Source organism: Podarcis raffonei, chromosome Z (genome assembly GCF_027172205.1).
Source record: "Podarcis raffonei isolate rPodRaf1 chromosome Z, rPodRaf1.pri, whole genome shotgun sequence".
Classification (NCBI taxonomy): domain Eukaryota; kingdom Metazoa; phylum Chordata; class Lepidosauria; order Squamata; family Lacertidae; genus Podarcis; species Podarcis raffonei.
This window is the reverse complement of record NC_070621.1, coordinates 9,896,507-9,922,113: the sequence shown is the minus strand read 5'-3', so window position 1 is coordinate 9,922,113 and position 25,607 is coordinate 9,896,507. Positions and strand designations below refer to the sequence as shown.

Sequence of the window (25,607 nt, the reverse complement as noted above, 5' to 3'; positions counted from 1 at the left end):
GCAAAGGTCCTCTAACCTCCCTGCAAACAATTCAGAGGATTGTAGCCTGCTAAGTTATACTCAGAGTAGCCCCTATGAAGCTAAAGGATCTAAGTTAGGTGCATCCATTATTTTCAGTGGGTCTACCCTGAGCAGGACTAGCAATTGGCTCAACCAAGAGCTACCAGCCCATGTCATCTTATCTCCCCGCAAACAAATCAGGAATACAATAAACAGGACATCCTGCAGGTGCCCCCCCAGATGATGCAGTCATTCCAGGGTACCATTGCCCACTGTACCCTAAGTCAAGCGTCCTGGTAGGTGGGAGGTGGGCAGCCTGGTGAAGGCATATGTCTCTTACCAATGGATTTTGCAGTCGGGAAAGACTCTTATTTTGGCAGCAGCTTTGGGATGGGCCGTTCTGCAAAGCCACCATTGGATGGCAGCAGCGTATTGGGTTTTTTTCCTCCTGCTTGCCTGCAAAGGGTTGGGCTGACGGCCTACTTCAGCTAAGAGCCAAGGTCTGCAGCCTGGTGCCTTTTGTGGGGGACTCATGGTTTTGCCAAGAGATCTAAGGCGGGCTCTCAACACCCTCCTCCCCCACCTCTGGGGTGTGCAGTATTTGTTCCCAGAACAACCTCTTAGGCATCCCCTGCTGGATAAACCCAAGGCAGTCAGCCACAGAGGCCACCATGCCTGCGATGCACAGCTATAATGGGCAATGGGTGACCATGGCTGCACCAGTGGCTTCTTTGGGTTATATAATTTTTAACATCATAATCGAGTTTGGCAATTTTATCTGCTTAGCAATGTTGCTACGTCCCTGTTTTGCATAAAAAATTTTAACATTTCATATTTTGATTTAGTTTGGTAATTTTACCTGCTCAATAGGCTTTACATATTAGTATTTTAAACTCAAATTGGAAAGTTCCTGTGGCTGATGCAAACATCTACCGATCTATCTAATTTATTTATTTATCATCTCTTCTTTATTCTTCCTTGTGCACACCACCTAAAATCAAACTCCACTTTGGCTAACACAATCCTGACGAATGCCATTTCATGCCTGATTTTATGCTGCTCAATATCATTATATTCCCCTCCCCCCCCCTTATTGTCATCATCACCATTCGTTTATTTTGGCTGTTGGACCAAAAATAAGACTACAAATAAACCAATGAAATCTTAAATGCAGGACAAATACTAGAAAATGTATTTTGTTAAAAAGGGGCGGTGGCGGCTGCATACCATACATTTAAAGCACATTCCCTTCCCCAGGAAGCCTGGGAACTGTAGTTCACAGCGCTACAATTCCCAGCAGCCTTAGCAAATGGCCAGTAGTTTCTAGGATTGTTCCTTGAGAGGATTGGGGGTGTCCTTTAAATGTGTGTGATGCCATAGTAACAGCCATAGCTCAGTTATATACAAAATAACAAATAACCTCAGTTGTCCCTGGAAATCACTCTTCCAGCTTCAAGTGGTAAACTACCTTCTTTCTCTCCCTGCCAGTACGTAATAGATATTTGGTCACTGTCAACCACCCCATGGGATTTTATATCCCAGCAAATATTTAACTTAGAACTGAGCTGCCCCTTCTGGTAGTTTTGGCCAGTAAAGGTAAACTGACCATTAGGTCCAGCTGCGGACGACTCTAGGGTTGTGGCGCTCATCTCGCTTTACTGGCCAAGAGAGCAGGCATATAGCTTCCGGGTCATGTGGCCAGCATGACTAAGCCGCTTATGGCGAACCAGAGCAGCGTATGGAAACGCCGTTTACCTTCCCGCTGGAGTGGTACCTATTTATCTACTTGCACTTTGACGTGCTTTCGAACTGCTAGGTTGGCAGGAGAAGGGACCGAGCAGCGGGAGCTCACCCCGTCACTGCGATTCGAACCTCCGACCTTCCGATCGGCAAGCCCTAGGCTCTGTGGTTTAACCCACAGCGCCACCCACGTCCCTGTTTTGGCCAGTAAAGCACCAATAATTTTGCTGAGGAGCTGCAGCCTAGAAACTGCAGAACAGAAGGACCCCTTCCACAGATTCCACCTGCTGGTTGTTGTTCTTTTCTTAAACGCTGGTACATATTTTTTCTTGCAAATGAATAAATAAAACACATGAAGGCTGCAGTCCTGCAGGCATGCCAGAGGCTGGCTGAGGCCACTGGTATGGTACTAACCATGATGGCTATCTTCAATCTCCACTGTCAGAGGCATTATTCCTCTGAATACCAGTGGTTGGGAGTTGTGGGTGGGTGGAGGGCTAGGGAAAAAACTATGATTAGTTTCATCCACCTGTCATTAGCTGTGACTCTGCCTACCTTTGACTCTGGCGCCACCTATTGATGGCATCCCTGCCTTCTGCCCTACCAAGTCCAATGGGCACCAGCCACTACTGATTGACTGGCAGTGCCTCTCCAGGGTCTCAGACAGGGGACATTTCCCTGCCCTACCCCTGCATGCAAAGTCTCCGTTTTTATTGCAGAAACACCAGGACAATATCAACAATTGATAGCAGAGTATGTGAAAGAAAGGTTAAAACAGAGTAGGTCAAATAGGCCTCACAGGGGAAGGAGTTCCACGAAGCTGAGGCCTCGCCTGTAAAAGCCTCATCCTTGGTGCCTGTCAATAAAACCAACATTGTTGTTGGCATCTGTCTGTCTAAGGAGACAATGGAGGAGTGCGCCTTTGGGGGTGGAGTCACACTGTTGGCAGGTTACAATGCCTGCTGCGGCTGTAGAGACCAATACAGGAGAGACATGTTTTGTTGCAGCTGGGGCAGATGGAGTGATGGGGGAAGGGTAGTACCTCTGGTGCGGGCATGTCATGCTCCATCTCAGGGTAGTTTTTCCACCTTAGGTCCTGACCCTGGAGAGGTCACTTTGGTGCTGCAAACGCAGAAAATCAACATCAATGGTGGGTTTTTCTTGTGCATATGCCTTTGCCTCTACCTTATCACCCATCTCCTAGGTAGTGCTACAAGGACAGAAGCAGGTGGTGGGGTTAGGGGTGGTGTATGCATCATCACTTATGAACCATGGCTCCACTATTTATTTTGCTGCAAGTATATTTATGTCAGGGCAGGATGCGGAGGGGGTGTGTGCAGTATCTGAGGCCCCACACAACTGAATGTGGAGGAGGATACCATATGCAAAAGACAGTGCTGGATTAAACCCTGTGGAGGCCCCTAGGCAGTTGAACTCTTGGGGGTGGGGGGGCCTTGTACATGTGCTCTAGAGGGATAGCATTGATCTAAGAAAGCTTGATTATAAAATTATTTCAAGATCAAATCAATATTATTTTGATTCATTGTTGCAGGGCCCCTAAAAGGCACGGAGTTCATAGGCTGCTGCCTACTCTGCCTATATGGCAGTGACGAACCAGAACCACCTGAAGGGCATGCCAGAGCCCTCCCGCCTCCTCCCCAAAGCCTGCTAAGTGCTTGCCCAGCTTTGAGAAGGGTGAAGGGCTCTAGGACCCAGAGCCCTGGAGCTTCCTTCGCTGAGCCAGGCGCCTTATTACTTAGCCGCAGTGCGGGATTTAGGGCGATGGCGGCAATTCCGCGGAGCTGAGGTGGCGCAAAATTGAGAATATCCATTTGGGGGCGCCAAATGTCCTCCCACAAGGAGCCATTTTACAAAAGACTACAAAAGTTCCACCATTTTGTCTGGCTTTTGGGAGGGCAGTGCTAGGGCTCTAGGATGCTGCCAGAGCCCTGGCACTGCCATTCCAAAGCCGGGCAACCTTGTGCAATCGCAGCTTTGTGCAGGTATATGTGGAAATAAATGGGACAGTGGGTATCCCCTGCTCTCCATTTATTTTTAACCCCACCCCATAAAGATGCATCACATAAGTAAAATAAGCGTAGGATGTGAGTTACCTGTAGTGCTGCCATCAGGGCAGGATTGGGGGTGGGGGGTTCAAATCTGGGGTTCAATTCCACACAATAAGTTGGAGGGTCCTCAAGCACAACCAGACTGGCCTTTTGAAGTTAGTGAAGTACTGTAATGTAGCCAACCAGTGTGTGTGTGTGTGTGTGTGTGTGTGTGTGTGTGTTTTAAAGACCCTTTTACAGATTCTAAAACAAGCTTGTCAACCTAGCACCCTCCAGATATTGCCAGGCGGCATCTTCCACCATCCCTGACCATTAGCCATTCTAGCTTCATCGTGAGGGGGGCTGGACTAGATGACCCTCGGGGGTCCCTTCCTACACTATGATTCTGTGAAATAAAATAGAGATCTGGTGGTGGTGGTGTAGTTACGAGTGCTGGACTAAGAACTAGGAGGTTGATGTTCTATTCTGCATGCAACTATGAAGCTCACTGGGTGTCTCTCAGCCTTACCTATCTCACAGGGTTGTTATGAGGATGAAACAGAGAGTGGGGGAGAATGGTGTGCACCACCTGGCGTTCCTTGGAGGAAACGTGCAATACAAATATACACAAATAAATAAATATCTAGAGGACACTAGGGTTGGTGAAGGCCTGTCTTAAAATTACAACCCTGCACCATTGATCTACGTAAGGAAAACATTGTGCGCACAAAGAAGCCCACAGTGGGATTCCGGAAATTCAGGTCCTTGGTCTGCATGTTTTGGGGGTTAAACATCCGAAAGTGATGAGCTCGCCCACTGGTTGCTGATTAATAGGTCTGATTATGAATATTCCTTTCTCCTCTGTGAGTCCTGCTGCTATCCTTCTCACCTAAGCACATCTTCTCTTGATTGGCAAAGGCATCAATCAAGGCTGGATGCTTCTGATAGCAGCCCACTATATGGAGAATGAGAACCACCCTCTTTGTCTCGGTTAAGGCTGTTAAGAGGATTAATTGCTGCCCTATTTGAATGGCTGGTGTTTATTGTTCTCCCCAAAGGAGCTGAAGGATGGAACGTCATTTTTAATTTATTTTTTTTAAATTTGCAATTAAATCAAAACACTTCTGAACAACAAGAGAGGTTTGAGGGTGCTGCAGAACATAAACCTCATTTCAACATTTGCAAGAGTAGGATGGAGAAGGCAAAACCCTTTTATCGGGTTAAATTTGTTTTGGCTGCAGATTTTCTGCTGGGCACTTACAAGCTTAGGACTCAATTCTGGCCAAATTAGCAGCTGTTCCAGAAATCTTTTATTAACCCAGGAAGTGTTAAAAAAACACACGATGTTTTAATAAACACCCTCCCTTGTAGGATTTTACAGCAGTCTTATGGCCTTCTGGTGGGTTTTTCTTGTATTTTTTTATTAAGAGATTTCTATACTTCCCTTCACCAAAAAGCTGTCACTGTTTTTTTTTAATGATAAAAAGTAAGGTATTATGAAAACATAATAATTATGATTAAATAATCTATGGCCTTTAAATCTCTATTTCTTTTTTTACTGTTTTATTTGTTACTATGCTATTTATTTCTGTGTTTTTATACTGTAAACTGCTCTGTGATATTCAGTTGAAGAGAGGTATATAAATTTAAATTGTAATCATTTAAGTAATTCTCATAAATTACATAACTGACATCATATAAATGACTTAACCCACCAGTCCCTAAAAGCCTAACAAAAAATACAGCAACAAGGGAAGCCACCATACACAGATTGGTTCATCTATCTCCTTATTATCTATGATGACGGGCAGAGGCCTTTTTGTAGTTCTACAAACACTGGGATTCCGTGCAGCGTTTCCATACTCACTTGTTGTGAGTGGGTGGTACTTACACACAACCCCAGTCTCTGAGCAGTGTGAAATGGAAGGGGTACCAGGTTTATTTGCACATATATATATCATGAGCCTGTGATGGAGGGGTTCACAGCATTAATACCCCAAGAGGTTCTGGCTTGTCCCATAGCCACAGCAGCCTTGGACTTTAACAGATGCCAACCACTGCTCTCATATATTGCTCTCTGATTCCCTCTCTCTCTCTAGCCCACTGCTTCATATTTCCTTTGCGTTGTTTTAATGGCTTATCCCCAGGCTATCACCTAAAAAGCAAATTAGCCAGACTTAATTAGCTTTTCACACTTGTTTATTCCTTGGGATTAAAGAGGTGTCTGACACAATGCTTAAAACACATGGGTCTTGATTAGATACTAGCATGTGGGTTTCTGATATGCAGTTTTAACACACAAGCCTTAATTAAATTCTAACACTAGCTTGATTTGGAATAGTGGTACCTCGGGATGCGAACAGGATCTGTTCCGGAGCCCCATTCGCATCCTGAATGGAATGTATGATGCGACGGCGCGTCTGTGTGGGTCGCGTTTTGCCACTTCCGCACATGCGCGTGACGTCATTTTGAGCGCCTGCGCATGTGTTAGCGGCGAAACCCAGAAGTAACGTGCTCAACCTGAAAAAGCGCTCAACCTGAAGCACATTCAACCCAAGGTATGACTGTATAGGGTGTATTGGATCCAGCAACTCATAACAGTACTATTTTGCCTGCACAAGTATCCAAAGTTAGAGAGTACGCTGGCTCCAATTTATAGTATACAATAATGTAAGAAGAACCCTGCTGGATCAAGCCAAATGCCCTTCTTGCTTTAATTTCTTACTTCCAGGCATGGGGAAGGAAGGGCCTCCCCCCCGCCCCTGGGAGAATACCAGAATTGTGTACAACCACACTCTACATACCTGTACAACAAAAATAACACCCACATGCTTTTATATAAACTTTTTTTAAAAATAAAAAAAACCTATTTCCCATAGGTGCACAGCTGTCAACGTTTCCCTTTTTAAAAAAGGGAAATTCCCTTATTCCGAATAGGATTCCTCGCAAGAAAAGGGGAAAGTTGACAGCTGTGCATAGGTGAGATCGATTTGGGAAAGCAGAACAAAAAATGTAACTTTATTTTCTTTTTAAATGCGTTTTAAAAAAAATAAAAATGCACTTTTAAAATTTCTCTTCTCCCCTCTCCTTCAAGAATTTCCCTTTCTCCCGGATCTGTGGGCATTCCTGGCCCGGGGCGGTACTGTACGGACAAACGGAGTTTTCATGGGCGCCACAATGACAGCCAGAGAGGAGCAGTGGGCGCTGCCATGCCATGCAAGGCGGCGCAGGCGCAGCGGGAGCTTCCCTAGCGAATGAATGGAAGGGGGCGGGGCGCGCGCGCCTGAGAGCGTTCAAAAGGGAGAAGGGGGAAAAAACTAAGTGGGCGGAGTTACGCTCTAGGGTTGCTCCGGCCGCGGCCACAGCGGATGCCGAGGTTGGTAACACTTTTGGGGCTTCACTGGGGAGGGGTGCTGTGGGAGGAAGAGGAGGAGGGAGCTGGGAGGAGGAAGAGGAAGAGGTGTCGAGGGGCAGACCCGGGGTGCGGGGAAAGAAGGGCCGCTCATGGCATTGCCCCAAGTCAGGCGCGACCTGGCAGCGAAGCTTCCACACGCGCTGTTCTGTACTCGCACCCACCCTCCGGCACCCCATGGTTCGGTCCAGTCCCTCCAAAGGAAAGCCGGCGTGCTCGCCGCTTCCATTGTGGGCGACGGGGGGGGGGAGGGGAGAAAGCAGCCCGGGAGAGGATGCCCACCCCCGTAGCCCTGCATAGAGCGCTTGGTGGAATAGAGGGTGGTGTGGCTGCTATGCAGGTTCCGGGGTTCCTCCGGCGGTGGCAGACTATGCAGAGTCCTGGGGTCGGCGTGGAGAGGCCTCGGGCCCGGGTTCTCGCCGGAGGGGCGGGGCCAGCCGAAGGGGAGGGGACGGAGCGTGTGCTTGTTTGCGTGTGGCCTTTGGTAAAGCGCACGCAGGGCCGCCTTATGCCTGAATTCAGGGCGCGGGGTCCACGGGCTGTTATGAGGTGTCCAGGCTGCGGGGCTCTCAGTGGGTCAAGCCGAGGGCGGGAAGGGTTGGGGGAAGCCAACCCTTCCCCGCTCCCCCTCGTTACTATTGGTTGGGTAAAGCAAGTTTTTTTTAAAAAAACCCAAACACGTTTAATCTAAATCTTACGAAAAATAAAATGTGTTTGCGTTGTTTTTTTTAAAAAACTTGCTTTTTAAGACATACAAAAAGTTTAAGACGCGTAAGGCACATTAAAGTCACTTCAGCCATTTCTAAGCACCTGAGTGGGGTTGCCGAAACGGGAACGTTTTTAACAGCAGGCGCCGAAAATAGCACAGCGGAAGCGGCCGCTGAGTATCAAGGGGCAGGGCGTTCCGAAGGTGTGGGAACCACCGCGCTATAAAGAATTGTGTCCTTTATAGGTGTGTCCTTCACAAGCGCACTTGCAACGGTGCGGATTCCGCCAATGGAGTTGAGGCTACACCTGCATCAGATTCCCTTAAAGCTTTTGCTCCGCCCCCCTCCTTTTTTATGGGGTAGAACTTGTATTTGTGTATTTATTTATTTTAATTCAGAGATTTATTTACTTTAATTCAAAGGTTGTTGTTGTTTTCATAGCATAAACATTTCACCTCCTGGGGTAAAGTCAAACTACTGCACCCGGCAGCACAGACGGGACTTCCCTAGGGTCAGTTTGTAGGGAGTTCCTGGGCTGCCCTCACCAATGTTGTCCAAAGGAAAGCAGAACAATATGTTTGGCACCATCTTATATTCAGGAGTTGCAGGAAGGAGGCATACAAGGCATCATTTCAACTCTTTGGGGGGCTCCACTTTGGAGCAGCCCCATGTGCCCCTCATTTCCCTCTACACTACAGCAGGTGCAGAAACCACCTTCTTAACCATTGGATCCACTATTGCTCTCAGCTGCTCAATCCATGGGATTGTATGCAGTCTTTGTATGCAGGGGAAGGATTTGAAACTTACTAATTACTTTCACCTGGTTTAGCTGGCCAATCACAGCCATTCCTGGGGTGTGGCTGCTGTTGCATGCTGAGAGCTTCTAGGAGCCACAGGTGAGAGCTGAGTGCAGCCCATACACACTCCAGTTAAGTGTTATTAACACTACTAATATTTATTAGTCACTTTACTCATAGAAATAACCAAGAGCAACTTCTAACTGCAACAGGAATACTAACAAACACAGCAGGGCCATTTAATAGAAACAATTGATTGCTCTAATTTTTCATAATCACATAAAATAGATTGATTCTGTTTCCATCCAAATCAGTCAGATTTTATATATATATGTCAAAAAATTAAGGTTAAAAAACTCTTTGAGGGTGTTTTTTTAAAGCGGTGTGTAAATTTTATGAAACAAGCAAACAAAATAAACAAATCCTGTTCTCACAGTGGCCAACCAGATTCCTGTGAGAAGCCTGCAAGCTGGACCAGAGTGCTGCAGCCACTCTTCCCTGCACTATTTTCCAGTAACTGGTATTAAAAGCACACTGCCTCTGACAGTGCAGGTAGTAAGTATTGCATAAATATTTTTGTTTCATGCTCAGGTTCAAGTAACTTGCCCAAGATCGTCTGTTTCAGTTCCAGGCCTGGCTTAGTAGGAGCGTTGGAACCACGATTCTCATTTTAAGATCCAGTGCCTCTGCCTTGGATACATTTAATTTGATAAATAACAGAAGAAGGACATGCCAAACTGACCACTAGAGAAGGGTGTTTCGCTGCCAGTTTTAGATGGGGCTGCTGTTCTTTTGACTTTCTCATTGTGCCCTTTTTGGGAATAATTCACACAGCAGCACAGCACGCAGATCAGGTTTTGCCAGGCTTCAGCTTTGTAGATTTAAAGCATGCGTCTTTTCCCAAAGAATGTATTGGGAACTGTGGTTGGTTAAGAAAGCTGGGAGCTGTAGCTGTAGCTCCCAGCATGGGTTTTTTTTGGGGGGGGGGGGAAGCCATGTGCTTTAGATGTATCTTGTGTATGCACCTTAAGGAAGAGCATGTTAAAAGTTGCTTGGCTCCTAAGCAGGAGTGGAGGAAATTGGCCGAAAAGGAACTTATCTCAAGGTGAAAGAAGACTATGCATCTTTTTACTAGTGGTCTTTACAGGGTTTTCAGCCACGAGGAGGCTTTGTGTGTGTGTTCTAAACATACTGGTACCCATTTATAGAACACTCAGAAACACTGAAGAAGATGCTACATCTGGGTGCCAAATCTTTCGAGAAAACTGTGCTTGCCAACTTCCTTGAGCGCGCCGTCTCAGTAGCTGTCATAGTCATAATTCTGAGCATCTCTGGAGATTAAAAAGCGCAGCTTCTAAATGTAGCACCAGTGACAGGAAGTTTAACATGCACAAAAGATTCCTTTCCCTCTGCCTTCCCCTTGAACTGGAGGCTAGGGTTGTAGTACAGTCATACCTCATGTTACGGACGCTTCAGGTTACGTGTTTTCGGGTTGTGGAGTGCAGGAAACCCAGAAGTACCGGAACGGGTTACTTCTGGGTTTCGCCGCATGCGCAGAAGCGCTAAATCGTGCTTTGTGCATGCGCAGAAGTGCCAAATCGCACCTGCGCTGACGCGATGCTTCAGGATGCGAACGCTGCGCGTTGCGGACGTGCCTCCATCACAGATTATGTCCACAACCCGAGGTTCCACTGTCCTTGATACTTTGCAATATAGAGCATGTCCGCTGAAGTTTGTGCAACTGTTTCAGTGATAAAAGTGGGAACGTACAGATAATTAGTGGCGGATTTAAAGGTATGTGCAATATGCACAGAATTGGGGCACCCAGTGGTTTAGGGCTCCCCATGTTATTAGTATACATAGTTAACAGAGAGGATACCTTTGAAACAAGATGGCAGACAACTGCTAATACTTTTTAGTATTTTAGTGTGTTGTGGTGTATTCACTTTTCATTTATCCTGCTCCCCAAATAAGCCAGTGGGGTCCTGCTCTGTTAGGGCAGGGGTTGCCAGTAGATTAATCAGCTAAATCAGAGGTTTTCTATCTTTTTGAGTCCACGGCTCCCTTGACCAACTACATTCTTTCTGCAGCTCCCCTGTGGGGAAACATGTTTCAAAATTCAGAATCCTAGTTATTTCAACCCTTGCCTGCAGAGCTGGCAGCTTCTCATCCTTTTTCAAACACCCTCCTTTGTGAAGTGTTCCCTCAGCCTCCTCTCCTTGGGAGTCCTGCGGGCAGTCACCATGACCACCCCTGGTCCCTGAGCCTCTACCCCTGCACCCCAAAGAGAGGTGACTCCTCATGTCTCCTCACAGAGGCCTGGGAAGAGAATGCGCCCAGCGTTAGCGGCCAAACGGAGACTGACAGAAGGTGAATGCGAGGCCACCATCTTACTCACCTTGAGAGGTGGCAGTGGTAGCTGCAGGCACCGCTGGGCCTGCGTGGCGAAAAAGCTCCCCTTTGGTGCCAGGCACTCAGCTCCCTGGCAGGCCTTGTACACAGCAAGCACAAGAAAGGCTAGCACAGCGCTTGCCTGCCTGGCCTCCCAGTTGTCTGTCCATTCCCAACAGCAAGGGCTGGTGGACTGGCTGGCTAGGCTCCCTCACCCACTTGCCTGCTTAATCCAAGGCCGCTTCAGCTCCTGGCAACCAGCATCCCCTGGCCAGCCCCAGAGGCACCACTCGCCTGTGGAGCATGTAGCCAGGGCTTCAACAAACAGCTGTGCAATCCTTTGGGAGGCAAAGACACAAGAGGGCATCAGCAGCAAGGTAAGGAAAGAAGGACAGAGGCCAGTGTTGCCCGCGGCACCCCTGACCATCATTCAAGGCACTGCAGGATGCCATGGCACACTGGTTGAAAATCCCTGAGCTAGATAGTCTGAGAGTCTACATTTGAGAGGCGCAACTTCTAAAGAAATAAACCGCTTGCTTACTTTGTTCCCTGTCCTCTCCATTCCATTGTTCTTTCATTTTTTGGATAGGGTGGGGCTTGCTCAGGTTCGTGTGGCAGCAGGCCTTTGGTTTTGATGATGCGTATTTGTGTCATAGTTGGCCTCATTGTAGAAAAGACATCCATTCCTGTGGGAGATACTGGGAAACTTGGTATTACCTACTCTGACTGTCAGTGGCTCTCTAGGGTTCAAGGTAGAGGTCTTCCCTGTTCTTTCACCTTATCCTTTAAGCTGGAAATCCCAGGAATTGAACCTCTCGTCTTCTGAATGCAAAAAAAAGTGCTTTACCAATGAGCTTTGCTCCCATTCCTCACAACTAGTTAGTCAGGTATAGGTTTTAACTCTTCAGAGATAACTGAGCTCATTGTGGCATAAAAGTCTTTTTTTCTTTTTTAATTTTTTTAATTTTATTCCATATTACATCACAATGCAAATATACCATTGTGGCACAAAAGTTTCTTACACATTAAAAGTGTAATAAGATTCTGTTGAATGAGGTCAGATTCATCTAGTACTACATCCTGTTTTCACAGAGGCTAACTAGATACACCTGTGGAAAGCCTGAAATCAGGACCTGAGTGCAACAGCCATTTGTGGTTCCCAGCAACTGGGATTTAGAGACAAACTGCCTCTGGAGGTAGAATATGGCTAATTGCCATCGATAGCATCATCAACCATGAATTTGTCTAATCAACATTTAAAGCCATTTAAATAGGTCACCACTGCTACCTAGTGAAAGAGTGAATTCCATATCTTAACTATGCCCTGTGTGAAGAAATATTTCCTTAGCGTGGGGAATAGTTCACATGGAGTTCAGTGCTTGGGGAGGGGGTCAGCCTAGCTGATCAGGTAAGAGCTGAGTTTGTCCAAGGCCAAAAGCCTGAGCATGCAATGCTGAACCAATTCCTTTTATTTTCTCTTTCAGTTATGTCAGGTGGAGTGGTGCATCTCCAGGCCAATGAATGACGATTTATGTTAAGGATGGAGGGGGGGAACAGAAAGTGGATTGAAATATAAAAGCAGCAGAAAAAGACCTGTCTTTTTCTGTGGATGTGAATAGCCAGCATGAAGCTTAAAGGGATGAAATTTGGAGTGGTGTGGCTAGACTAGGATTATAGTCAGGTAAGTGGCTTATTCTATGCTTTGCAGACGAATGCAGGAGAGGACAAAAACACATGAATGCATTCCTTGCTTGTCCATACAGGAAAGGAGAGGGGTTTGGAGGGTCAATTGTTTTGAGTGATTGGCATGAAATCCCAGGGCTCACCAAGTGGATGCAACTTAAATGAGGAGATCTCCATCAGATTTGGAGGAGGCCAGGAGAACATGACTGCTGAGCTCCTGACTCATTTTGGAATTGTTCTTTTTGGAGATGGATTGCATTTGCCTCTAGTCCAGATACTGCAGGCTGTATTTTAACTGGCATTTGCAAATCAAGGCTCAATACAGATTATTTTCTCCAGTTGTAGTTCTCAGATCTTTTGCTGTGATCTCTTGCTGGACCATCAGAGGAACAATGTACCTTTTTTTACATAGCTTGGGATATGGAAGCTGTGGCCCTCCAGCTCCCATCATGCTAGTCAGCATGGCCATTGGCCATAGTTGACTGGACTCATAGGTACAATAAATGTTGCTGCCTGAGGCAAAGGAGCAAATGGTACCCCACAGTCAAGGTGCACAGTGTGATTATGAGTTTTAAGCATCAATCCTCTGGGAACGATAGCTCTGTGAGGGGAATAGTGGGTATTCTAATAGCTCTCAGCATGCTTAATAAGCCACACTTCCCAGGATTCTGTGCAGGGAGCCATGGCTGTGAAAAGGTTTGTGACAGTGTGGATGTGGCCAGTTGGATTTACTTCTGAGTTAAAACACAGGGTTGCCCTGAGCAATAATCAAGCTGGCTGGCTCTAAAAAAAACCCCCAGTAATTTCGCTACCACTTACCTGAACTGTGGCTGATTGTGAGGGGGATTCCCACTTTCCCACATCACCCTCCTTTTAACTTGACTGGTGATCTCTGATGGGGAAATGCTTGAACTCCTCGCTTTTTATTCCTTCTAGTCTTTTAACTTGAGCCTGAACCTGCTGTGAGGTAATTTATTGCTTTCTCACATTTTGACTTCATAAAGAATACCTGAGCCATTTCTCTTCTCTTGTCTCGGTTTAATGCTTTATGCACGAGGAAGGAGCTTTGGACACCCCACTGGATGACCTGCTGCTTCCCTTGAAAATGGGACCTGATTCAAAAAAGGACCTCCTCATCCCAAGACCAGACTTTGGTCACATTCACAGCATACATTTGGAGCACTGTTTAATGTCACTTTTATGGCTTTCCCTAAAGAATCATGGGAACTGCAGTTTAAGGGTTCTGAGAGGCATTAGAAGACAATTCTCAGAGCTACAGTTCCCAGCAGCCTTAACGATCTACAGTTCCTGGGATTCTTTGTGGGAAGCCATGCTGGTAAAGACTGTTTTGGGTGTGGGTTAAGACAGTGTTCCCCAACCTTGGGCCTCCAGCTGTTTTTGGACTACAACTCCCATCATCCCTCGCTAGCAAGACCAGTGGTCAAGGATGATGGGAATTGTAGTCCAAAAACAGCTGGAGGCCCAAGGTTGGGGAACACTGGGTTAAGAGACAGTGTAGCGGCAGGGCGACCAAACATACTTTACTTCTCCCTCTCCCTCTCCCTCTCTCCTTTGCCTACAAAAGTGGCAGCCTTCACATGCACCCAAAAGCTGATAAAAGGGGTGAGTGATACGTGAGGGTGTAAAACCTCTAAAGGTTGCCTACATTGAGCCCTCAAGATGTTGTAGTGACATGTCCACACCATGCATTTGAAACAAATATAACCCCTGGTAAGAGCTGCTTGACACACTACCTTGGGAAGGTGGTAGATTCTCCTTCATTGGAGGTTTTTTAGCAGATGTTGGGTGACCATCTGCCAGGGACTGTAAGCCTGGCCATCACATAGGTGGAATTGGTCCCTCCCCAGTATCCATTTCTGTGGTTGTATAACAGACCTAACTTCTCCTACACTCTTAAACCACTGTGTGTGTCTCCATCGCCTTTCTTCGTTATCCCTTCAACTTTGTTACCGTATTTTTCGCACGATTGGACGCACCGGACCATAGGGCGCACCTAGTTTTTTTGGGGGGAAATAAAGGAAAAAAAATTTCCCTTTATTTCCCCCCCAAAAGCAGGTCAGGGAAACCGAACCAGGTCGAGGAACAGCGGGATAGTGGCGCTGCGCCTCCCTGCTGTCCCCCGAGCTTGTGGGGCTGGCTGATGTCTGCCTGGCGCGCAGGGCGCTCTGCTTCAGGGCGCCCCGCCCGCTGGGCGGCAGGCTGCTATCCGCAGCTTGGGGAGCCTTGCGGGGAACTCCTGCAGGGCTCCCCACCCTGCGGATGTCTGCCCGGCGCGAGGGGCGCTCTGATTCAGGGCGCCCCGCCCGCCGGGCGGCAGGCTGCTATCCGCAGCTTGGGGAGCCTTGCGGGGAACTCCTGCAGGGCTCCCCACCCTGCGGATGTCTGCCCGGCGCGAGGGGCGCTCTGATTCAGGGCGCCCCGCCCGCCGGGCGGCAGGCTGCTATCCGCAGCTTGGGGAGCCTTGCGGGGAACTCCTGCAGGGCTCCCCACCCTGCGGATGTGCTCCCAAAGCGCCGGGCGCTCTGCTTTCAGGGCGCCCAACGCTCCGGGAAGCAGGCTGCTATCCGCAGCCTAGACATTCCTGCGGGACCTTCCGCAGGGTTGCCTAGGCTGCGGATGTGTTCCCAAAGCGCCGGGCGCTCTGCTTTCAGGGCGCCCGACGCTCCGGGAAGCAGGCTGCTATCCGCAGCCTAGACATTCCTGCGGGACCTCCCGCAGGGTTGCCTAGGCTGCGGATGTGTTCCCAAAGCGCCGGGCGCTCTGCTTTCAGGGCGCCCGACGCTCCGGGAAGCAGGCTGCTATCCGCAGCCAAACATCCCTGCGGGATCTCCCGCAGGGTTGCCTAGGCTGCGGATGTGTTCCCGAAGCGCCGGGCGCTCTGCTTTCAGGGCGCCCGACGCTCCGGGAAGCAGGCTGCTATCCGCAGCCTAGACACGGCTAGCGGAGCGCTAATCCCGAAGCTTGGGGCTGCGGAGCTCAGCGCGCCCCAAGCTTCTGGGTGCCGGTAAGGTCTAGACGGCTAGCGGAGACCTTGCCGGCACCCAGAAGCTTGGGGCGTGCTGAGCTCCGCACGCCCCAAGCTTCGGGATTAATGCAGCGCTCCGCTAGCCGTGGGAGAGCTGGGTCTCCCACGGCTAGCGGATAGCTTCCTGAAGCCTGGAGAGCGAGAGGGGTCGGTGCGCACCGACCCCTCTCACTTTCCAGGCTTCAGCGAAAGCCTGCATTCGCTCCATAGGACGCACACACATTTTCCCTTGCTTTTTAGGAGGGAAAAAGTGTGTCCTATGGTGCGAAAAATACGGTATTTGGAAAGGGAAAAGGTGCTAAGCTGTTTCTATTCTCACAGTTCCCTTGGAAAACCACAAAGGTGAGTTCAGTGGTTTAAGGCTGCAGTTCTGTGCACGGCTGCCTGAAAGTAATCCTCGCCGAAACACAGTGGGATTTCTTCCTGAGTGAACATGCACGGGTTTGCGTTGCACAGGAAATGTTTATTAAGTTGGATAGTGCTGGTGTTTAATGTGAAGTGTATCACTGGGATGTGGGTCTGAAATTCCCAATGCAAAATCAAGTGGGTCATAGTGATTGGGAATTAATGGTGACAATTTAAAAATATCTGTAGTCATTGTCATTTCATTTGTCCTCCTAAACCTGTCAAGACTATTACTGCTATTGTTGTAATTTATTCAGTTTATTTCTCAAGAACACTTTATGCAAAGATACTTGGGCAAACAAAAGTTTTCTTTTACCTGTCTGCTTTCCTTGCAAAGTATTGCAATTACGAAGTGGCAACTATTAGTGCGGCTAATCTTTATTAGACAAACAAACAAACAAACAAACACCACCAGTGATTTCTAGCCCTACTTTTAAGGTGGTTGGGGAAGAATTTGCTTGCATTGGCATTATAAGATGAACGTGGGTTTTAATGTTCCAATTCATTTCCTCTGTGTCTAGGCCTGCAAGTGGTGATGGCCATTGTCACGCAATCACGTATTATCGACTGCTCATTTAGGCCAGTGTCTTTGAAAAAGGAAATCCATAGGAACCAATTTCCAACTTTCAAGGAGGGAAGCTTGTTCCTAGATGGGGATTAATGGGCCAGCTCATCTTCTTATTGATGTCCTGACTTCTGACAGGTTACAATCAGGGGTGGAACCGGATCTCTTGGGGCCCCTGGCATGACATTGCTGATGAGTGCTGCAACCTCTCCCCGTTTCCCATCTATCTAGGCTATAGAGCAGTGTGTACGTGTGTCATGCAAGCTCTTCCTGTGCTCTTCCTGGGGCTTAAAAGGGGTTACTTTAACCTCCAGTTTGCTAGTAAAGCTGAATTACTGTGTCACAAGGTGATGCATGTCTAAAACGTGTGTCACCAACATGAAAAGTTTGGAAAGCTCTGCTACAGAGCTATGAAATCAATAAATTTCATAGATCTATTGGCCAGGGCATTACATTTGAGGTAATGTAAAATGGTGACTGCACACTATAAATGGGAACTAAGCTTGGCTCTTGTTCAAAAGTGACACTGCTGGACTGCAGCACAAGAGTTTATACGATTTCTGCAAGTGAAGTTTTTAGTATAGTGATGGAAAGCTTGGCGGACCCACCTGTCAGGAAACCAAATCAGAACTTTATTGTGTCTCTCAACAAAAACAGGAAATTCAAATACTGACTATACCCAGATCTGATATATAGTGTTGTATAGTGATTAACCCTGTTTTTTTCAACGTAGCTCACCTTAACTCAGTTCCGGCACCTCTCAGGTGGGCACCATTGAACAAGGGAGGTGTTCATGGTGAGTTCTGGCACCTCATTTTCTAGAAAAGTAGCACTGCCTATTATGTTACTAGCCACACAAATTGGAATAAGGTAAAATATTGTGGGTTATATGCAATGTTAGTGCTACTCAGTATTTGTTGTTGTTTAGTTGTTTAGTCGTGTCCTACTCTTCGTGACCCCATGGACCAGAGCACGCCAGGCACTCCTGTCTTCCACTGCCTCCCGCAGTTTGGTCAGACTCATGCTGGTAGCTTCGAGAACACTATCCAGCTATCTCGTCCTCTGTCGTCCCCTTCTCCTTGTGCCCTCCATCTTTCCCAACATCAGGGTCTTTTCCAGGGAGTCTTCTCTTCTCATGAGGTGGCCAAAGTATTGGAGCCTCAGCTTCACGATCTGTCCTTCCAGTGAGCACTCAGGGGTAATTTCCTTAAGAATGGATGTGTTTGATCTTCTTGCAGTCCATGGGACTCTCAAGAGTCTCCTCCAGCACTATAATTCAAAGTTCACCTTGATGTTCCTTAGCACAGTATAGGCCCATTGAAATTAAGGAAGCTATTGAATCCAGCATATAAATGTCTTCCAGACTTCATCACCTTTCCCCCCAAAGCATTGATGAGTCAGGTTTTTAGAGATCTTTAATAAATATGGGTCTTCTTAAAAGATAATCAGTTCTGCAGTTACCTTTTAAAGAGTAAAGAGAAACCAATATAGATTAGAATAAAAGAACAGAGAAGGAAAAATCCCATTGGCCCAGGGACTGGGAAGGGAAAAACCCCCAGTTCCTTTTCCCAGAGTTTGCAGTGTGTCATACTGGGCTCATAACGAGGTCCAGAAATAGGCGTCAAAGGGAGCAGCCCATCAATAGCTCAGTGGCAGAGCATTTGCTTTGCATGCAGAAGGTTCCTGGTTCAATTCCCGGTACCTCCAGGTAGGGCTTTGAAAGTCCCCCTGCCTGAAACCCTGTAGAGCTTGATTGGTGTGACTTCAGTTTCAGATAGCTTCCTATGTTCATCAGTTTTTAAAAAATCCCCCAAAACAACAAAAACCTCACCTTTCTGTGTTTAGTGAAAAAGTCAAGGGCAGACAAAATAATCGCCAGTCTCCTAGAGAGAGAGAGAAAATACAGAATTATATCGAAAGTCATACACCTTTCATGAGACGGAAAGCACATCTGAGCCTGAAGATTGTTTTTTCAGTCCTTGGGAAGTAAATAGCACATGGTGCTAAGGAACATCAAGGTGAACTTTGGAATTGTTTATGGGCTGATACGTGTTGTGTGAACTCTATTCTTGAAATGGCATTTCTTAACGTCCATGGCTGCAGTTCTCATTTCATGAAATGGATGCAATGTCTGAAAGGAGAGAGAAAGAGAAAGAAATCTTGCGGGAGCATGCACACTGGAAGACTAATCCTTCAGAGGGAGTTGGCAAGTTAAGCCACTGTGTTTCTCTGCAGTTGGCTGCAGTAAACAACTGTTCAAAAGACATGGGGGGTGGGGTTGGAAATGGATGGACAGATTGACATACACTGTATCTCCCTGCGTTTGCTTTTGATGTGGAGAGCTTCAGAAATGTCTTTTTATTTAAAGAAGAAAGCCATTAAAACATGGGTAGGCAAACTAAGGCCCAGGGGCTGGATCTGGCCCAATCCCCTTCTCAATCCAGCCTGCAGACGGTCCGGGAGTCAGCATGTTTTTACATGAGTATAATGTGTCCTTTTATTTAAAATGCATCTCTGGGTTATTTGTGGGGCATGGGAATTATTTCATTCCTCCCGTCACCCCCCAAAAATATAGTGTGACCCCCCCACAAGGTCTGAGGGACAGTGGTCTGAGGGACAAGGTCTGAGGGATAGCCCCCTGCTGAAAAAGTTTGCTGACCCCTGCATTAAAAGATCAGTGCAGTATTCTCTTGGGTGACCTTCGCAATGTATTTGTCTCTGTTTCTAGGCCAATCTAATCCTATTTTATAGGACGGCCATGCTAACACTCTGGAAGTAGCAGGCAATGCAGTGTCAGACTACAGCTGCAGTCTTAATCATTTCAACAGTGCAAACCTAACCGTGTCTACTTAGAAGTAAGTCCTTAAATGGGGCTTGGTCCCATTTATGTGGGTTTAGGATTTCAGGCTATGGTAGGAAAGAAGCCCCATGGAATGCATGGGGACTTTGTATCTGAATACATTTGCATAAGATTGTGCTGTGCAGGACATTTCTAGGTACAGTGTGGTACCTTGGTTTTCAAACGTTTCCGTTGATGAACGTTTCGGTTTTCGAACTCTGTAAACCCGGAAGTAAATGCTTCAGTTTTCGAACACGCCTCGGAAGTGGAACATGCCACGTGGCTTCTGCTGAGTACAAGATCCTGAGTGCAATAGCTGTCGGCTAATGAGTTTTCGGTTTTCGAACATTTCAGAACTCGGAACAGTCTTCCGGAATGGATTACGTTCGAAAATGGAGGTACCACTGTAATGCCTATCAATGTTCTGTAGTGGTGGTGGCGCACCGGTAGCACTTGTTAAAGGTAAAGGTAAAGGGACCCCTGACCATTAAGTCCAGTTGTGACCGACTCTGGGGTTGTGGCACTCATCTCACTTTATTGGCCGAGGGAGCCGGTGTGCAGCTTCCGGGTCATGTGGCCAGCGTGACTAAGCCGCTTCTGGCGAACCAGAGCAGCGCACAGAAACGGCGTATACCTTCCCGCCGGAGCAGTACCTATTTATCTACTTGCACTTTGATGTGCTTTCGAACTGCTAGGTTGTCAGGAGCAGGGACCGAGTAACGGGAGCTCACCCTGTCACAGGGATTCGAACCACCGACCTTCTGATCTGCAAGTCCTAGTCTCTGTGGTTTAACCCACAGCGCCACCCGCGTCCCTTCGTAGCACTTGTTACTACTTCCTTACAATTTTGTGTTTTTAAAAATAAATATATTCCCTTCAGGCGTTGCTGACAAATATGTAAAGAGATAGACATGGCTGTTTGGAAAGGAATTCAGTTTTTACTTATGCTTAAATAAATTCAAACTTACTACTTCAGTTGGGAACAGCCTATGGGAGTACATCAGTTCTCCTGTGTGCATACTTCACACGCCAAGGTTTATTTTCCTGGTCTGGTTGAATTGTGTCCTTAAACATGGATAATGCCTCTTTCTTGCCAGGACAAGAGTGTATGGTAGAAACTAGCCTACCATACACATGTAACATTTAGCTTTCTTGCTTCATCCAGTTTAGCCTCTGGCACTGACTGCCACTGGCATTTTGCCCTTGGAAGGTTTCCTAGAAAGAAAAGCAGCCCTCTGGCTGAAAAAGGTCCCCTACCCATGCTTCTAAGGAAAGCAAATTGTCTTTCAAGTTTAAGGTGAACTTAATAAAAAATAAAATACATAGTTTGGTTCATTCTTGTTCTTGATAGGGATAGAGAAAGCCATGAGGCAATCTACCGCTAATGAATCCTTCCGGGAGATGATGAAATTGGAGTGAGCTGATTGTCAACTGAAAATGCTGAGGGATTTGTAGGGAACGGGCATTGAGGGTTATAGTTTTAGCATAAACTAGTGGCCTCTGGTACCCACGGGGGCCTGTGGGGCTAAGCATGGTGCAGAGGGCAGTTATGGGGCTAGTGGGTAGGCAGAGCCAGAGATCCCATTAGGCATGCGACACACTTGACAATCCTGCAACTCGGATGGTGAGGTGGGGAATCAAGCAACTGAAATGGTGGCGGTGGGTCTTTCCCTTCTATGAGATCAGATCAGAAATAGGAAAGGGGGAAAAAAAAGGTTTGAAGTTTGATTATGGAAGGGAACTTTATCAAATTTGGGGGAGTAAGTGCTTTTGCCTCTAGAACTGAATCATGAGACTGGTTTGATGCACATACAAGGTCGTTATTTGCTGGAGAAGCTGCAAAGCAAAAAAAAAGAGCATAGGAAGCTGCTATGTTGGTCTGGCTAGTTTAGGATTATCTAAGTTGATAAGGGACGCGGGTGGTGCTGTGGGTTAAACCACTGTGCTGCTTGGACTTGCCGATCGGAAGGTCGGTGGTTCAAATCCCCACAACGGGGTGAGTTCCCGTTACTTGGTCCCTGCTCCTGCCAACCTAGCAGTTTGAAAGCACATCAAAGTGCAAGTAGATAAATAGGTACCGCTCTGGCGGGAAGGTAAATGGCATTTCCATTCGCTGCTCTGGTTCACCAGAAGCGGCTTAGTCATGCTGGCCACATGACCCGGAAAAATTGTCTGTGGAAGCAGACAAACGCCGGCTCCCTTGGCCTGTAAAGCGAGATGAGCGCAGCAACCCCAAAATCGTTTGCGACTGGACTTAATTGTCAGGGTCCCTTTACCTTTATCTTTAAGTTGATTTAGCTAGATGTTGAGGGAAAAAAAGAGCTTTTGGGATGGGGGGTAGATATAGGGAGAAAAGTACCGGTATATGATTTAAAACAGTGAGGAAGAAAGGCTGATTTAAATTGAAACCGTTTCCTATTGCTACAGTGGTGCCTCGCAAGACGAAAAGAATCTGTTCCGCGAGTCTCTTCGTCTTGCGGTTTTTTTGTCTTGCGAAGCAAACCCATTAGTGGATTAGCGCTATTAGCGGCTTAGCGGGCTTAGTGGATCAGCTGATTAGCGGATTAGCGGATCAGCTGATAAGCGGCTTAGCGGATCAGCTGATAATCGGCTTAGCGATCAGCTGTTAAGCGGCTTAGCGGATCAGCTGTTAAGCGGCTTAGCGGCTCAGCTGATAAGCGGTTTAGCGGCTTGGGAAAAAGGGGGGAAAAAGAAAAAAAAACCCCGCAGGAACTCGCAAGACATTTTCGTCTTGCGAAGCAAGCCCATAGGAAATTCGTTTTGCGAAGCGCCTCCAAAACGGAAAACCCTTTCGTCTAGCGGGTTTTCCGTCTTGCGAGGCATTCGTCTTGCGGGGCACCACTGTAAAGCATATATTTCCTAAACCGTGTTGGAAATCTGACCACTCAAGCCATGCTAATTTGCAATGAAATAGAATATTACTTCATTCCCACATTGTTGTTGTTTGTCTGACTGAACACAGGTTGCATAATTTCTTTTTTTAAAAAAAGCTATAGAGTGAATATTCTTAAAAATATTCTCCTACAGATGTTTCTCATGACCAGGTATCAGATCATTTGTGAGGTTAAATATGGGGATACAGGACCTGGGTTGTTGTTCTCCTGTTCCTCCTCCTAGTTTTTCTCCTTTCTGCTTCACTTTGCCTTGGGCCCAGCCACACCTTTCCAAAAACAAAGTAGTGAACAAAACTATAATGGCAATGAAATTAAATGCATGGGATGAGGGGGGACTTGTTTGACAGTATTATATGTGAAAAGAATCTTGGGATTGTACAATGTGATGCAAAAAAGGCTAATGCAATTTTTAGCTGCATTAATATGAACCATAGTTTCTTAGGTCACAACAAGTAATAGATTATTATTACTATTGTTATTATTATTATTATTATTATCATCATCATCATCATCATCACGGGCCTTTTCCCCTCCTCTGTTGGATTTTTAAAATTGCAGTACATTTTTGATAATATAAGTCACCTCAAGACATCAAGCAATTGAAATGAGTAATAGCAGCGATGATGATGAAATTCTGAAAAATTATGATGAAATCCATAGCAATAGCAGCTCCACTTTATCCTACAGTAGCTTAACCTCTCATTAAATACTGGGTCCAGTTCTGGGTGCTGCAGTTTGAGAAGGAAGTAGGCTGCTTGCACACCATACACAGTGGTACCTCGGGTTCCAGACGCTTCAGGTTCCAGACTTCGCTAACCCAGAAATAGTACCTCGGGTTAAGAACTTTGCTTCAGGATGAGAACAGAAATCGTGCTCTGGCGGCACAGTGGCAGCGGGTGGTACCTCAGGTGTTAAGAACAGTTTCAGGTTAAGAACGGACCTCCAGAACGAATTAAGTTCTTAACCCGAGGTACCACTGTATTTAAAGCATGTGACTTCCCCCCAAAATTCCGGGGAACTGAGTTTCTCTCTCACAGAACTATGATTTCCAGCATGCTTAGCAAACTACATTTCTCATGATTCCTTGAGGGAAGTCACATGCTTTAAATGTTTGGTGGACTTATAGAAATTGGAATGGGTTCAGAAGAGGGAAAACAAGGATGGTATGGAAAACAAGTCCTATTAGGAAAGGTTGAAATAATTGGATACACTCAGAAAGTGCGTCATTCCAGTTCCGTGACATTTCCTTACCTGGTAATTTTTGTGTATTTTATGTGATCTTTCACATGACATAAAATCCACTAATGGAAAGCTAGCGGAATCTAGCTTAGCAATCATTTTCCTGTTAATTGATTCCAGGAAAAATCCATTTGTAACCCCATTAGCTTGGGAAATTGCAGGAGTTTTAGGCTCCTGCAATTTCCCCATGGTTTTCAAAGGTCTTGACATGACAAAATTTGGAGCACTATTTGAACATGCAGTTCTTCTTTTTCTGGGTGAATCATAGGGGTACAGAAGTGTACATGCGCACAGAGGGTAGTGACATGTCCAGCAATGTTGTTGTGTCACTTCGTGCCTTCTGGTGTGAACGAAACGTGAAAGGTGGTGGTGGTATGTTGATCAGAAAGCCATAACCCAAAAAGAAAGATAGAAAGAGCCATAACCCAGCAGCTAATGCAGCATAAAATGGATATCTGAAACTGGGATATTGTAACCAGGAAAAATAATGCAATAATCCCCTCATCTGCTTGCACCTTTATTCTCCAGAAAACAGAAGTAGAGCTAATATGTTAATGTTACAGGAGGGTAGAACTTGGGAGCAGAAGCTTGACTATGGAACCAGTTGTCTAGAGGGGTGAGCTCTGTGAGGTCGTCTCCAGGTTGACTGGAGAACTGGAAAATCAGTTGAGGATGCCTTTCCTCTGAGTTTCCTGCTTCAAGCAGAGAGATTTGGACTGTAAAATGACCTACAGGGTGGCCTTTTATTGGTGGCTCCCTGCTTGTGGGTTACCTCTCCCTGGGATGTTTGACTGGTGCCATCATCCTTAAATAACTTTTGGTGCCAGGCAAAAACTTCTTTTTCACCAGGCCTTTGATTCTTAACTATCTGTGATGCCCTTAGTTGGGTGGAATGTTTTAACCCTGCCCTAAAAAGATAAAGGTAAAGGGACCCCTGACCATTAGTTCCAGTCATGGCCGACTCTGGGGTTGCGGTGCTCATCTTGCTTTATTGGACGAGGGAGCCGGTGCACAGCTTCCGGGTCATGTGGCCAGCATGACTAAGCCACTTCTGGCAAACCAGAGCAGCGCACAGAAACGCCGTTTACCTTCCCACCGGAGCGGTACCTATTGATCTATTTGCACTTTGACGTGCTTTTGAACTGCTAGGTTGGCAGGAGCAGGGACTGAGCAATGGGAGCTCACCCCGTCACAGGGATTCGAACCGCCAACCTTCTGATCGGCAAGTCCTAGGCTCTGTGGTTTAACCCACAGTGCCATCCATGTTTTAGAGTTTACCTCTAAAACTAGGATTTTAATGTACATGTTTAATATATATTGTAAGTCACTTTGAGTAACTTTGATAGTGAAAGCGACCAATACACTTAAGTAATAGTAATAGCATTTTTCAGTTTTCTCCCTTGAGTTTTAATAATGACAGGTAGGTATTGAGAAAAGAAACGAAAGAAAAATTCAGGTTTATTTCTAAAAAAAAAATCAAAAATAAAAAAGATTAGTTGTCACAATTGTCAATGAAGAAGTATAGGACGCAGCTCTGTGACTTTATAAATAATATAACATTCTATTTCAATACTTTGCGTCAACTCTTTTTTCTCTTCTTCCTTCAAATTTTAAACTAATAACTTAGTTTTGTTTAAATTAAATCCTGCCAGTTCCCCAAATTCTTGAATCTTTTCTATAACTCTAGGGAGAGAGTTTTTTGGATCCTCCACCATAATTACTAAATCATCAGCATAAACTTTCAATTTAGATTCATTTTTTCCAGTTTTTATCCCTGTGATCTCATTATCTGCTGTTATATTTCTTGCAAGTACTTCCAG

At 46.3% G+C, this 25,607-nt stretch overlaps 1 protein-coding gene across 9 annotated transcripts in view; it reads left to right on the top strand.

The window, feature by feature from the left end:
* Positions 1 to 7,068: 7,068 nt before the first annotated feature.
* EHMT1 (euchromatic histone lysine methyltransferase 1) overlaps positions 7,069 to 25,607 on the top strand; it is a 150,123-nt gene continuing 131,584 nt past the window's right edge. For 3 of the 9 annotated variants that reach the window (XM_053374552.1, XM_053374553.1, XM_053374551.1), the window contains exon 1: positions 7,098 to 7,164. The gene's annotated coding sequence lies outside the window, so the exon portion shown is untranslated. Of the gene's footprint in view, positions 7,165 to 9,140; positions 9,260 to 25,607 lie in introns of those variants that run through there. The other 6 variants (XM_053374557.1, XM_053374558.1, XM_053374554.1 and 3 more) reach the window with 6 other exon arrangements.